The sequence below is a fragment of the Pipistrellus hanaki genome, assembly GCF_964339955.1.
Source record: "Pipistrellus hanaki genome assembly, chromosome: 14".
Lineage (NCBI taxonomy): Eukaryota > Metazoa > Chordata > Mammalia > Chiroptera > Vespertilionidae > Pipistrellus > Pipistrellus hanaki.
Genome location: NC_140516.1, coordinates 52926015 through 52939350, shown reverse-complemented (window position 1 = coordinate 52939350; position 13336 = coordinate 52926015). Strand labels below are relative to the sequence as shown.

Below are 13336 nucleotides of genomic sequence, written 5' to 3'. Positions count from 1 at the left end.
AGGCCAGGAGAGCAGCTGGGCAGACATCCCCATCCCCGCTTCAATGCAGCCATTCCGATTCGGGCTGGGTGGTGGCGAAGGTGACCTGGATCTTTACCACTGCTGTGCCCCATGTTCAGACCGCAGCCCGAGTGTGCGGTGGCGGAGCGGCGTGTTGGAGGGAAGACAGGATGCATGCTGCGGGCAGGGACGGGCCAGCTGCACCCAGAACCACGGAGTTTGCTACAAACACACATGTTCCGGCCCCGCCCGCAGCTTCTCCGAGGGGGCGATGGGTGGAGTCCGGGAGACTGTCTCCCGGCCAGGGGTGCCCCGGGGACCCCTGCTCCGGAAGACACCCTCAAACCACCGGGCGCCGCGGGACTGCAGGAGCCACTCAGGGAAAGCTGGGTGCCCGCAGCGGCCTCTCACTGAACCGCTGAGCTCGTGGGGACTCGCGGGCCCGGCTGGGGGCCTGGCGGCTCCAACGGGGCAGTGGGGAGGGGCCTTGGTGACAATCACCCAGCACGCTGAGCACTGCTGTGGCCACTGTGCCTGCCTCCGCAGTGACACTGGATGCTGGTAACAAACTGGGCCGGCTGAACATTTCCCAGCATCCACTGCTCACCTCCCCCCATCTCCCAGGCCCCTCTGCAATGGTGGCGCTCGGACAGCCTGACCCCTGACCCCGTGCGCCTCTGCTCCAGCACTGGCTGCCTCCCCAGGGCATTTCCAATGCCCATCTGGCTTTCCAAGCGCGACCCTTTAATGGAGGAGTTCAGCCCAGAGAGACCGCTGGGCCATGAGACGGCCAGCCCGCCCTCTCCGTGGACCTCGGAAGGACATCTTCCCAAACGGGCCCCAGCCCCACCTCTGCCACACCCGGGCCCAGCAGGCGCTCGGCAGGAACAGCGCCCAGGGGTCGCATCCTCACCCAGACTGCGCTGACCCTCTGGGTGTCGGCAGCCCCGAGGTCGGTTCCCACGACTGAATGAATGCCCCGGAGGAGGCCAAGAGCCACCCACCTCCAGGGCCGGGCCAGGAACCCTCGCGAACACCCACAGCCAACCGGGCCCCTGTCCCGGGCCGGGCACTCACTGGTCTGCTGCGGCCCAAGTGCCCACCACAGGCCAGGCCAGTGCCCAGAGCACCCAACGCCCTGACTGTTCCGCTGCCCATGGCCACCTCACTCCCTTCATCTGCTCTGTAAACGGGGTGCTGAGCCCCCCAAGCAGAGCCTAGTGCGGGGGGTGGAGGGGGAGGGGAGGGGGCTAGGGAGGCGGGCGCTGGGCCATCCTGGGACAAAGGCAGGGGCACCGAGCGGGTTCCTTTCCCTTCTCCTCGGGGAGGGAACGCAGGTCTGAAAGAGAAAGTAAATACTTCACGAGGCGTTTCTGAGTGACCTAATATGGAGTAACATTCCACAGTCTAAAAGCCACCTCCTTCCCTGGCCGGCTGGCTCAGTGGATAGAGTGTCAGCCTACGGACTCAGGGGTCCCAGGTTCAATTCCAGTCAAGGGCATGTACCTTGGTTGTGGGCACATCTCTAGTGGGAGGTGTGCAGGAAGCAGCTGATCGATGTTTGATGTTTCTCTCTTATCGATGTTTCTAACTATCCCTCTCCCTCTCTGAAACAAAAAAAAAAATCAATAAAAAATATTAAAAACAACAACAAAAAATACCACCTCCAGAGTGGGTTCAGCTCAGCACTGTGGCCCCAGGAATCCAGGGGCAGAGGGGGGCCTGGCCTGCCCTTCCCGAGGATTCCCATCTCCCACCTGACCCTGCTCTGTGCCTGCCCACTCCCCCTTCAACTGGCTCCATCCGACCATCCCTCCTCTCTGCAAAGGCAAGTCCAGCCCTGCTTGCGGGCCCATGCCCCCCCCCCCCGCCCCTTCCCCCCCCCCCCCCCGCGGGTGCCAGGACCCGCCCCACTGGTCACAGCCCTCCAGGCCAGAGTGGCTGACTTACTTGTTATTTAGATTGTATTTTATTTATTATTTAAATTTCTTTATTGATTACGACGTTACATGTGTCCTTATTCCCCCCTTACACCCCCATGTATTTAAAACTCTGACAAACATCTCTGCCGTGTCAGGCCTAGTCTGTGCTTTACAGACACTGTTACCGCGCTGGATCCTACAGCCACTATTCCCGCCCTGGCTCATACTCAGAGTGCAGTCCCGTGTGAGGGCTCAGGAGACCCGATGCAGCCAAGCGTCCCTGCCCGTCCCCTCTTCCCCCCGGCCGCACACAGAGGGCGCAGAGAGCCTCTCCCCGGCCAGAGGGCTGCCCGCGGCCCAGAGCCAAGCTTGAGGGTCTGACGAGCAGCCAGAGACATGCCGAGCGGTCACCAGGCTGGGAAACCGCCGGCTGCAGTGACAGGCCTGGCCCCCAAGCCGCCCCTGCCTGACCAGCCTTCTTCCCACAAACCAGAGCCCCTCCCCGGCTCTCCAAGACCCCGCCTGCCCACCGCTGTCTAGAAGACAGGAACTGGGGACGGGGGGAGGACCCCTTTAATCTCCTTGGAGAGGCAGTTTAAAGACGCAGTCGCAGTGTGTTCGCATGGCTCTGCTGAGCTCCGGGCTGAGCGCTCAGGCTGGCCGGGGCAGTGGGGAGCACAATCCGGACTCCAGCCCCCCGCGGGGACTCAGTGAGGCGGCCACAGGCCCACAGGGGCAGGCACTCGGCGGCCTCCTGTCCATTCTGCCGGGCGCACATCTGGCCGGATGAGGAGGAAAACTACCCCCGTTCAAAGTCCCTAAATCCCCAGGAAGCCAGCGGCACAGACAGAACGCCAGCTCCGACGCGCAGGCCTCCTGGTTTGTCAGCTGAGGCCACACGCTGATCCCGGGCTCAGCTGGGACGAGGGGCCGGGCGCGGGAAAGGCCCCCGGGGCAGGAGGACGCGGGGCCACACGGGCCCGGACAGCTCCCCGGCCGGGGCCCTGCCGGAGGCTGAACGCCGAGCCCAGGGGTTTCCGCAGAGCGGGTGTGTGTGTGTGTGTGTGTGTGTGTGTGCGCGCGTCCCACCTCCCACCCCACAGACCAGCAGATGTGAGACCACCCACACCCCGGCTCCCACAAGGACACGCCGGGACGTCAGAGCCACCGGCTAAGACGCCTCAGGCCGGCAATCCACTCTCCAGACCGCGGGCCCAGAGGCGCCTCCCTGCTCGGTCGGGAGGCCCCGAGAGAGGCCCCTGGGGGAGGGGGGGAGAGGGGGGCTGGCCCTGGGCTGGGGCTGAGCCGCCACCGCAGAACCGCCCCGCCCCGGAGGCCGGGCAGCTGCAGGGCCTCACACAGAACACACCACCCGGCGGGGGCTGGAGCCGGGCCCGCGCGCGGGCTAACAGGCTCTCCGGCCAGGAGACCCCTCCCCCAGCAGGGCGGCGGCGTGTGCTCGGCCCCCTCCCCCCTCCCTGCCAGCCTTGGGCCGCCGGCCAAGGCCCCGGATTCCCAAGCACCGTGTCTGCGAGCACACACGTGTGCGCGGGAAGGGGTGCATGTGGGCGGGAAGGGAGCCTCGCAGTAAGGGGAGCCTGTTTTTCAGGAACTCTGCACCTCGCGGGGACGTCACCTCGCGGGGGCCGAGGTCAGCGGGCAGCTCGGCGGCGTCACCTGCTCTGGGCGCCTTTGGGCTCCGGCCCCAGGACACACCCAGCCCGGGCCCTGCCCTGCCCTCCGCGCGCCTCAGAAAAGGCTGTGCCTTTTGTTCAGGAGCACTCGTCACATTCCTCCCGAAGGCCAAGGCCAGCAGGGCACGGCCAGGGAGGGGCACCGGCTGAAGCAGGTTTCTGGCCGGTTTGTGGGTGGGTGGTGAGTGGTGCACACAGCCTCCCGGTCTCCTCCCCCAAACCCGCCATGTTGAGCAGAGGAACCAGCTCAGGGGGTAAGATCCATGAAGAGATCCGGGTGGAAAGTGAGAAGCAGCCTGAGAGGGAGGGAGGGGAGGTCCCCCCCCCAGGGGCTCCCACAGGATGAGTTTGTGATGAGTTTGTGAATCCAGACCACACACCTGGGGTTGCAGTCTCTGCTGATAGCGAGACCCTGGCCACTGAATCAAGTGTTAACATAAGACCCCTAGGCTCTGTGTTCTACCCACAGAACGCGGGTGCCGGGGGGGGGGGGGCCATCAGAGACCGCAGAGGGCAGGGGCGGAGCCTGGGAGGACAGAGGGGTCTTGCCTTGCCTAGTGCGGCACAGCCATTCCCAAGGGTGCCCGGTGCCAGGCCAAGCCACGGGGCTCTCAGTGAATCACCGAAACCGGAGCCAGGATTGGAACTAGGGAACCTTCCGGCTCCTCAGTCACTGAGCCCCCCGGACCCCCGTTTCCGCACCCACCGCGGGGAGGGGGGAGGGCAGAGGAGAGTGGCTAGAGCAGCAGCACGTGACTGGCCCCCAGGTCCTTCCGGGGTCAGCTCTCCGCTGGGAAGTCTGCGATCTGGAGGGACAGAAAGCCAGGCCACTGCCTACTGAGCCACCCGCCCAGGGCCCGTTAGCAGCACAATGCGGGGGATCTGGAGCAGGCCTGGCCCCTGGAATTATCTGGAAACTCCTCCTCAGCAGTAGATGGGGAGATCCTAACGGAGAAGCCAAAGAACAAGCCAGGCTTCGCCAGCCACGTGGCCGGGAAGAGGCTGGGGCTGAGGACTGCGAGCCGGAGAACATGCAGGCCCCGGACCCCCGCCCCCCTCCCGCCCGTGACAAGGGGGAGGTTCCCAGGACTGAGCTCCTCCACAGAAGTCCTGCCGGCCTCCCTGCCAACCGCCTGGGGACGGGCCCACGGACAGTCAGTCAGCGCCCCTCACCCCGTGACAGGCCAGTGCGATCCTAACGACAGCGAGCCCCGTGGTCCCGGCCCTGCCACCCGCTGGGAGCCATCTCCGGCACGGTCTGTCCTGCTCCCCTCGCTGCAGAGGCGGTCGGGGGGTCCGGCCCTGGTGCAGACCCCACGGAGGGCTGGACCCTCACGGTGCCCGCAACGACCACCGCCATTTACGGACGATTCCGGGCACTGCGGCCTCGACGCCCGAAGGGCCGGTCGCCCAAGGCAGAGCCATCGCCCGCTCCTGTTGGTGGCCTCTGGTTAACCATCCCCCTTAACCAACCGAGCTCTGGTTAGGGGGTGGGGCGGCCTCGCATGGTCACTGGGCTTGTTTTGCTGGGAGGGACAGCCAGTGTCCACTAGGAAAGGGCGGACAAGGCCTCCAGGCTGTGGGACCACTGGGCGGGCGCAGGCACCAGGGGCTGGGGCGGCACCGCACTGGGTCCCGGTCCCATCCTCGCCCCGGGTTCGGGCCTTTCCCCACCAGGGCCCCCGGGACCGGGTGGGAACTGTCCGGAGAGGGAGGGAAGGGGAGGAAGTGGACACGGGGGTGGGGGTGTGTGTGTGGGGAGGTCTTCTCACCCACCCAGGGTGACTTCCGGGTGACTTCCAGAGGCCGGAAGCAGCTCCATTTGCAAACGAAAGGGGCACAGGGGAGGGGCCTTCCTGGGGGAGCCGGACTGGATGTGGCAGCAGGCGGAGCGGGCGGGGTGCTCAGGACAGTGTCTGCCCCGCGCAGGAGACTGGCCTGGGCCCGGATGAACCCGGAGCGACCCCCGGCCCCGTGGCCCGCAGGAGTGTCATGAAGATTACCGCTGTGAAATGCTCCAAAGATCAAACCACTGAGATGTCACCCCGCCCTCAGCTGCACACACGGGGACCCCACAGACACGGGCTCCTAAGCTTGCCCCCGGAAGCGACCTCTCGCCCAGGCCCAGAGCACCGGGAAGCGCTTCCGTGCTCCCAGGCGGAAAGCTTCCCGCTGGGCCTCCCGCTCCCTCGGTCCCCGAAGAGCAGGCGAGCGTCACGGCAGAGTGACTTCCGGAGGAGGGACAGGGAGCACTTTCAAATGTCACTGCGGGAAAGAAAGGTGACTTGTGGAGGAGGGACAGGGAGCACTTTAAAATGTCACTGCGGGAAAGCAAGCACAGCACCCCTCACCACCCCAGCTCCTTAGGTAGGTGCCCGAGTGCGGGAACCCTCGGGGTCCCCGGTGTTTGGAGAGCTCTGCCCAGCCCTGCCCCAGTGGTCAGCCAGGCCCAGTCAGTGCCAGGAGCCCACGCCGCCATCTGGCCTGGCAGCTTTGTTGCCGGCTGTCCCTCCCAGCAGCTCCAGTGCCGCTGTCCCTCCCTCCCAGCAAAGCAAGCCCAGAGACCAGGCGGGCGGCCGGGAGCGGTCACAGCCCCGGCTCTGCCCCACCTGCAAGGGCTTCCCTAGGCCCACCTGGGCCCGGACAAGCACAGGACACGCGGGGACGCTAGCGCTTCAGACCAGCAGCACCGAGCACAGCCCCAGCCCAGAATCAGGCAGCGGCCAGATTTCACTCCGCAGGAGGAGCACAACCCTTTTCTGGCCTCTCAACCCTCAACTCCCCCTGCTGCCCTCCCTCCTCTCCACACCCTCCCCCCAACCGCACCCCGCAGGGCAGGCTCAGTACTAGCCGCCCAAGAGGCTTGGTTCAGGCCACTCTGCTGGCCTCCGCACTAGGGAGACTTCAATGCCTCCCCGGGCAGGCCCGTTAGGCCAGAGGCGTGGACCTCTATCATCCCGGGCTGCAGTTGCTTCCACAGAAACTTCCTGGATTCATGACGCCATGAGGTCTGTGTGGGCTGGGACCTCTGCCTGGGCGGCCGGCGGCCACACCTCAGGCCTGGCTGTGCCACAGCGGGGCGCTCACACCCCTGAGCGAGCCCCCACAGCCTTCAGAAGGCCCCTCCCGGGTCCTGCCACAACCTAGGCCAGTGGTCGGCAAACTCATTAGCCAACAGAGCCAAATACCAACAGCACAACGACTGACATTTCTTTGGAGAGCCACATTTTTTAAACTTAAACTTCTTCTACCGCCACTTCTTCCAAACAGACTCGCCCAGGCCGAAAACCGACTTCTGCGCCCGGGCCACCAAGTTTCAATCGCACGCCCATCCACGCCCCGTTCGTGGTGTTTTGTGGAAGAGCCACACTCAAGGGTCCAAAGAGCCACATGTGGCTCATGAGCTGAAGTTGCTATTATAATGACCTAGGCCATTATTTCCGATCAACCTTCAAGCCAGTTAACAGTGTCTTTCAGTTTACTTTAACGCAAAAGCACATTTCTGCTCCAAAGAGCACTTCTGAGGGAGTAAAAGCAGCATGGAACAGAAAGGTGAGTTTTTCTGCATTGACGTGCGTGTGCGTGTGCACGCGTGCGTATGTGTGTGAGTGTATGTGTGTGCGTGCCTGTGTGTGCGTGCCTGTGTGTGCGCACGCGCGTGCGTGTGCTCGTGCGTGTATTTGTGTGTGTGCGCGCGCGCGAGCACTGTGATTTAAGAGCCACAGGGAAAAGCACTCGCCGTCCACCGTGTCCCTGAACCAGTTCAGGTTCCGGGGAAACCACAAGGCCAGGCTGGCAGGCAGGGTCAGGCCATGAGCCACATGGGGTCCACGCTCCGAGCCCCCCGAGCGTGGGGAAACGAGGGCTGTGATTGTCTAGGAAAGAAGTAAATCACAGTACCCACACCCCAAAGCCTCACCTGTCAGTGAACAAGAACACACCTGTTCTATCAGCAGGCTGTGAACATTAACCCACAGCGGCCGTCTGTCCAGAGCGAACCAGTCAGACCAGGCTCCCTCCCGCAGGCATTCCCCGGGGGGGCGGGGCTGGGCGGAGGGAAAGGCCGCGGCCCCCCAGTTCTGACCACGTGGGCCTGGCTGAAGCCGGAGCCCCACGGCAGGGGCCCCCCAGTTAGCTGCCACACCACCTCCATGGGGGAGGGGCTGGGAAGAGGGGGGGCGGGAGGGCCTGTCCCTTTGGCCAGAGCTCCACTCCGCGGCCTCAGCTCCGGCGTGGCCTCGGCTGCATCCGCGGGAGCATTCTTCAGAAAAGGCGGCCACGTCACAACCACACGGAACTCCAGCAAACCTCCCTGTAGCGGCTCTCCCACCACGGTGAGCAGACCGAGGGACCTGACCATGAGGAGCAGCAACAATAAACACGCTTCCTGTGCCTCAGGTGCTGGGAGTGGTGAATCGATTCCTTAAAATTGCATTTCAAGGGGGAAAGTTCACTTTTTCACACTTTGTTTGAAGGACCGCCTCTGCTTCAAGATCCCTCCTCAGAAAAGCAGCAAAGTCCTGGCCGCCCAGAGCCCAGCTCCCGGGAAAGGCTGAGGCAGCAGTGGGCCCATTGCCATGCCCAGGCCCGGCCCAGGCCCAGGCCCATGCCCACCCCCAGGCCCGGCCCAGGCAGCAGCTGCGGCCGGTCCGGGGGGCTGAGCTCCTGGAGTTTCTGTCCCCCGTGGTCAGGGCGAAGGCGAAACTGGCCCTGGGCGCCCATTGTCAACATCCCCGCAGACAATGGCCGGCTCTCCCCATTGTGCCTGCACCATGTGGGTCCCTCTGCACAATGGGCAAAGCCTTCCTTTCTCTGCTCAGCCCTGGGCGCCAAGTGAGCCTGCGTTTGGGCTGAAACGTTTGTAATGAACCCTGAACGCAAACTCCAGGTCCTGCCCAGACATTAACTGGCGAGTGCCATTAGAGCCACACGGATGGCTTTGGGCCCCATCCATTAAATCAGGATCAAAAGAAACACGGAACACCTTAAAAACCGTTCTGAAGTTCTTAGCGATTATTAAATGTAATTTCCCAAACCAGAGATAGGGTTTAAACACACACGCCCTTTCATCAGCCTCTGATACATATTCCATCATCAAACGGGCTTGCATAAAAATCAACTTCAAAAGATCGGGCTGGGGGAGAAGTCCCCCCCCCCCCAGGTGCTGTGGCCTCAGTGGGGGTGCGGGCATGCTGCCGGCTCTGCGGGAAGCCCACCTGCCAGCGGTGGGCCAGGGGCACAGCCCTCCCAGCATGTCCATGTGCACCACAAGCTTCCGGCAAGTCCAGCTAGCGCTCCTCAGCGCGTGCCTCACGAGAGGTTTGGGGGGAATGAGCCCAGCCCAATATCTCACTCTACGATCGCTTCTGTAAGGACAAGCACTTCTCTGCAGGCCAGTTTTTAATGTGGTCCCTCCGCCACCAGCCGGAGCACCGTGTGGTGGGGGGTACCTGGTGTGCCCTCCCCGCCAGATAAATGTCCTTCCCCCGCGTGCTGCGGGGACACACATTCGGGCGGTTATCGGGGACAGGGACACTGGCTGCTGCTCTTCCCTGATAGAAAGATTATTAACAGAAGGACCAGGCTGCACTCACATACATTACGGTGACAGCCTTCTGCACTGCAGTGACAAGAGGTAAAAAATGACAACCGGGGTGGCCACTCCACCGTGGCCGTAAACCCCTCCATTTCTCCACTCAGGGAGCTGCGTGCCCGGGAGCTGCGCCCTCAGAAATGGTGCCCACTCCTCCGCTGCCACGGCCACACTGCTTCTGCAGTTTGTCATCGTTGTGGCTGTGTCTTTTTCCTTCACTGCATCTCTCTTTAAAACACTTTCAGGCTTATGAATAGGATTTTTGTTTGAGTTTTCAGAGTCAAGAGGAAAGCTATTGATTATCCCTGAAAGGGGACCGGAGGGGCAGTTAATAATTACCAGGGAGCCAGTCTTCCTGCTTCGTCTTGTGTACACGACCCGACCAACAATGCCGCACAGGAACAGGTGTGCCCGCGCCGTCTTACAAGGCCAAACCGTGTCCCTGGCGTGTTTCTGCAACGCTGGCCACGTTTGGTCCTAAGTGGCCCAACTTTTTTACTTTAACTCTGTAAAGACACACTGCACGTTTCCACGATAAGTCACAGACTAAGTCCTCAGTGCCGATCGGAAGACATACGTGCGGGAGACAAAGGGTTTTTTAAAATCCCAGTTAGGAAAGGTGCATTCACCGCCCCTCCCCCGGAGAACACCCATTCAAGGGCCGGTTTCAAAGATCCCAAATGAGGTCGTAAATAACCCAGGGCCCTGAGTGCAATCTGCAGAGCCACCCCCTCCCTCGGCCTCATTAAGGGACAATTAGAAAGAAGGGCCACCACAGACCCCTCAGCCTTATCCTTCCAAACAGGAAAAAGATTTAAACCAAAAAGCACCTTGTCAGGTTCAAAGCAAGCTCCAAACTCCGGATTTTAAAGTCCCTCTAACAGCTACTTCCTACAGGGGCAAACCAGGGACCCTCGCCCCTGGGGCAGAAAACCAATCAGAGCCATAAATTCCCTGCCTTCACCCTCACTCCCTTGTGCTGGGGCAGCGCGGGGGGAGGGGTGACCCGACATCCACACTTACACTAAACCCCTCAATGCCCGACAGAAATATGCCGGCTTATTCCTTTGTTTGGTCTGTTATACTTGATCAAGTGTGAACGATTAAACTGGTTTCATTAAAGGCCGGTGCATTCACAGCTAACATCCCACTTCAATGGCAACTGTAAGCATATTTTGCGAGAAGGGCCTGCTTTTTTGCTCGGAACCTACCATCTCATTAACTTTTCTTTGGGGGGCCATAAAAAGGGCACCCGGGGTTTTTACAGGAGAGTGTCAGGGCTGCTCAGAGCGGAGGCCAGACAAAAGGACCCTGAGTGCTTCCACTCTCGGAGGCAGCCCCGTTACCTACAATAAAGAAAAAAAACAAAACCCGTTTCAATCTTAAAGCTGCTCTGGCTGACAGTGTTTAATTAGCATTTGGAATATCACTTTATAATTGCTGTAAGAAGTACTCTTTGAAATCAAATGACTACAAAAACAAGATATTTTAAAGTCCTATTATCTCAAAAATGTAAGATTTGTAAAACACACACACACACACAAAAACAAAACAACAAACAAAAAATCCAAAACAGCGCAGTTCTCCGAGTGCTGGGAAACTCGGTGCTTTGAGAACCCAGAGGCGGCTCAGCAGTCTTAGGTGCTGAACACGAGGTGGTTCTCAAAGTGCCTTTGAACGCAGGGACCTGGAGGGAGACACGCTTTGAAAGACCAGCAGGACAGTCTGATGTATTTCACCAGCGTCAGGAGGCAGGTCTGTGTAAACTCACCAAAATACGGGTCCCCTCCGAGTTACCCGTGTCAGATAAAAATATACGAGTCTCTAGAATATCCAACAGAATTGCAAATAAGGCACTTAGCATTTTAAATTCCCAATGCATATTTATAGAACAGAATGCTCTTGTCAACCCTTCAAGCCCCGCGCATCTGACTCTCCAAGAACTTAAGCCGACCTCCCAGGGAAGGAAAACGGGGCGGGGGGACCCAGAAAGAGCTGCTCGGCCCTGAGAGGGCACGAGCCCGGCCTGGCGACGCAGGCCGCTGCCAGCAGCCTCCCGGCGAGGCCGCGGAGCAGGCGGCACTTCTACGAAAAACCCCTCCTTTTCCATGGAAATTACTGCACGCGGGGCCCGGAGCCCGCGGCCGCCGGCGCCCGGAGGGAGGCCTGGGGGCCGGGCGAGCGGTCACCTCCCGCACACGCACCGGGCGCCGGCCCGTCCGCGGCGGCGGGGAGCGGCCCCGGGAGTGTGCTGGCCGCACGGGGCTCCGGGCCCACGGCCTCCCGCGCCCGGCGACCCGCCCGCCACGGGGCCTCCGCGGCAGAGGCCGGCGCGCTGCCCCGGGCCCGGAGCACGAGGGGGGCGCGCGGCCCCGGCCCCGCACCCCGGGCCCCGCCGCCGCCGGAAACTTTTCTTCCCGCCTCGCCTCCCGCGGCCGCCGGGCGGGCCGGGCTCCGGCGGAGGAGGAAGTGGTGCCCGGAGCGCGGCGGGCGGAGGAAATGCCCGCGGCCCCCGCCCGCGGCCACTGGCGGGCGGGCCCAGCGCTGGCCGCCGCGCAGATGTGGCCGGGCCGCGGCGGAGCCAACAATGCGGGGCCGCGAGACAAAAGGGTCCCTTTCCGCCTCCCGCCGCCCCGGCGCTCCGGGCCGCGCGCACCCCGCCGGCGGCCGCGCCCCGGGCCCCCGCCGCCCCGCCGCGCCGCACGCCGGGCCCGCGCGGACTCCGGCCCGGGGATCCGGCCATATTGTCCCCGCGGCGCGGCGGGCGCTCGGCCCGGGTGCGGGCAGCCCCGCGCACCCACCGGCCGCGGAGCCAGGGCCGGGCGCCCGGAAACTGCCCGATCCGCCGCCTCTGCCCCCGGCGCGCCGCGCTCGTCCGGGTGCTCTTCGCCGATCCCGCCGGGAGGAAGGTGACCGCCTACTTCGCATTCATCAACTCTCATCACAACAACACAATCCCGGCGGCCGGCGGCGGGCGGCGAGGGACCCCAGGCCGGCGCGCCCCGGGGCGGGCAGGGACGCGGCCGGGCGCGGACCGATGTCCTCGGATGCCGGTCCGTGTCCTCCCCCTCCGTCCCCCCGAGTGGCGCAGAGGCGCGGGCGCGGCGCCCCGGCCCCGGCGCAGGTGAGCGGCGGGGGGCCCGGCTCCCCGCTCCCCCGGGCCTCTTACCTCGTCCCGGCCGCGGCGTCCACGGCGGAGGGCGCCCACCCGGGAGGCGGAGGCGGAGGCGGCGGCTCCCGCCCCTCCCACCCACCCGGCGGCGGCGGCGGCGGCTGTGCGGGCGCTCAGCGCGGCATGGCTCCCGGCTCGGTCCGGCTCCTCGGCCCCGCCGGCTCCGGCCGCTCCCGGGCCACCTTAGAATGACACCGCACACAGCACACACACAAAAACTTAATCTCCCGCCCGCCCCTCCCCTTCCTCCTCCCCGCGCCCAGCTCTTCCTACTTCCCCACCCACCCCGCCCTCCCGCCGCTCCGGTCCCCCGCCGGCCCGCCGGCCCCGCCGCGCTCACCCCGAGGACGCCGATCCCAACTCGGCCCGGGAGGGCGGCGGGCGGGAGGGCGCGCCGCGGGCTGCCGCTCCTCTTTATCCGCTTCTCCGGGGCGGGAGGACGGGGAGCGGCGCGGAGGGAGGGAGGGAAGGCGCTCGCCGCGGCTCCGCGCAGCCGGCCGCTGGGGCGGGGGCGGAGGAGGTGAGGGTCGCGCTGGCTCCCCGCTCGGTGAAGGCGGGGTCTCCGCAAACCAATGGCGCGGCCCCACATGGCCGCCGCGCCCCGGCCGCTCCCGCTACAAATGGGCGCTCCCGGGGGACCGGTGGCTTCGCCCAGTGCCCGCTGCGGGCGGCGGGCCCCGTGCTCCCTGCCAGCCCCGCCCGGGCCGGAGGAGGGGGGCTGACGGCGGGGCGGGGGCCCGGCCCGGCCTCCCCCTCCACGTGGGGCCCCGGCGCCGCCACATGGGGGACCGAGCCCGGGCGAGCCTGGCGGCTGCAGGCGGCCCGCGGCCCCTCCCGGCCGGAGGCCCCACTTCCTCCGGGCCGGCCGCCGCCTCCGGGGGCCTGTGCTCCCCGGGCCCGGCAGCGGGGGCGGCGGGCGCTCGGGAGGGGCCTCGCGCTGGCACCGAGCGCGGTG

General features: G+C 64.4%; 1 protein-coding gene across 6 annotated transcripts in view; it reads right to left on the bottom strand.

The window, feature by feature from the left end:
- The window catches only part of CTBP2 (C-terminal binding protein 2), a 76598-nt gene extending 63553 nt beyond the window's left edge, over positions 1-13045 (bottom strand). For 3 of the 6 annotated variants that reach the window (XM_084904555.1, XM_084904551.1, XM_084904557.1), the window contains exon 1: positions 12379-12535. The gene's annotated coding sequence lies outside the window, so the exon portion shown is untranslated. Of the gene's footprint in view, positions 1-12378; positions 12537-12721 lie in introns of those variants that run through there. The other 3 variants (XM_084904552.1, XM_084904556.1, XM_084904558.1) reach the window with 3 other exon arrangements.
- Between the last annotated feature and the right edge of the window lie 291 nt (positions 13046-13336).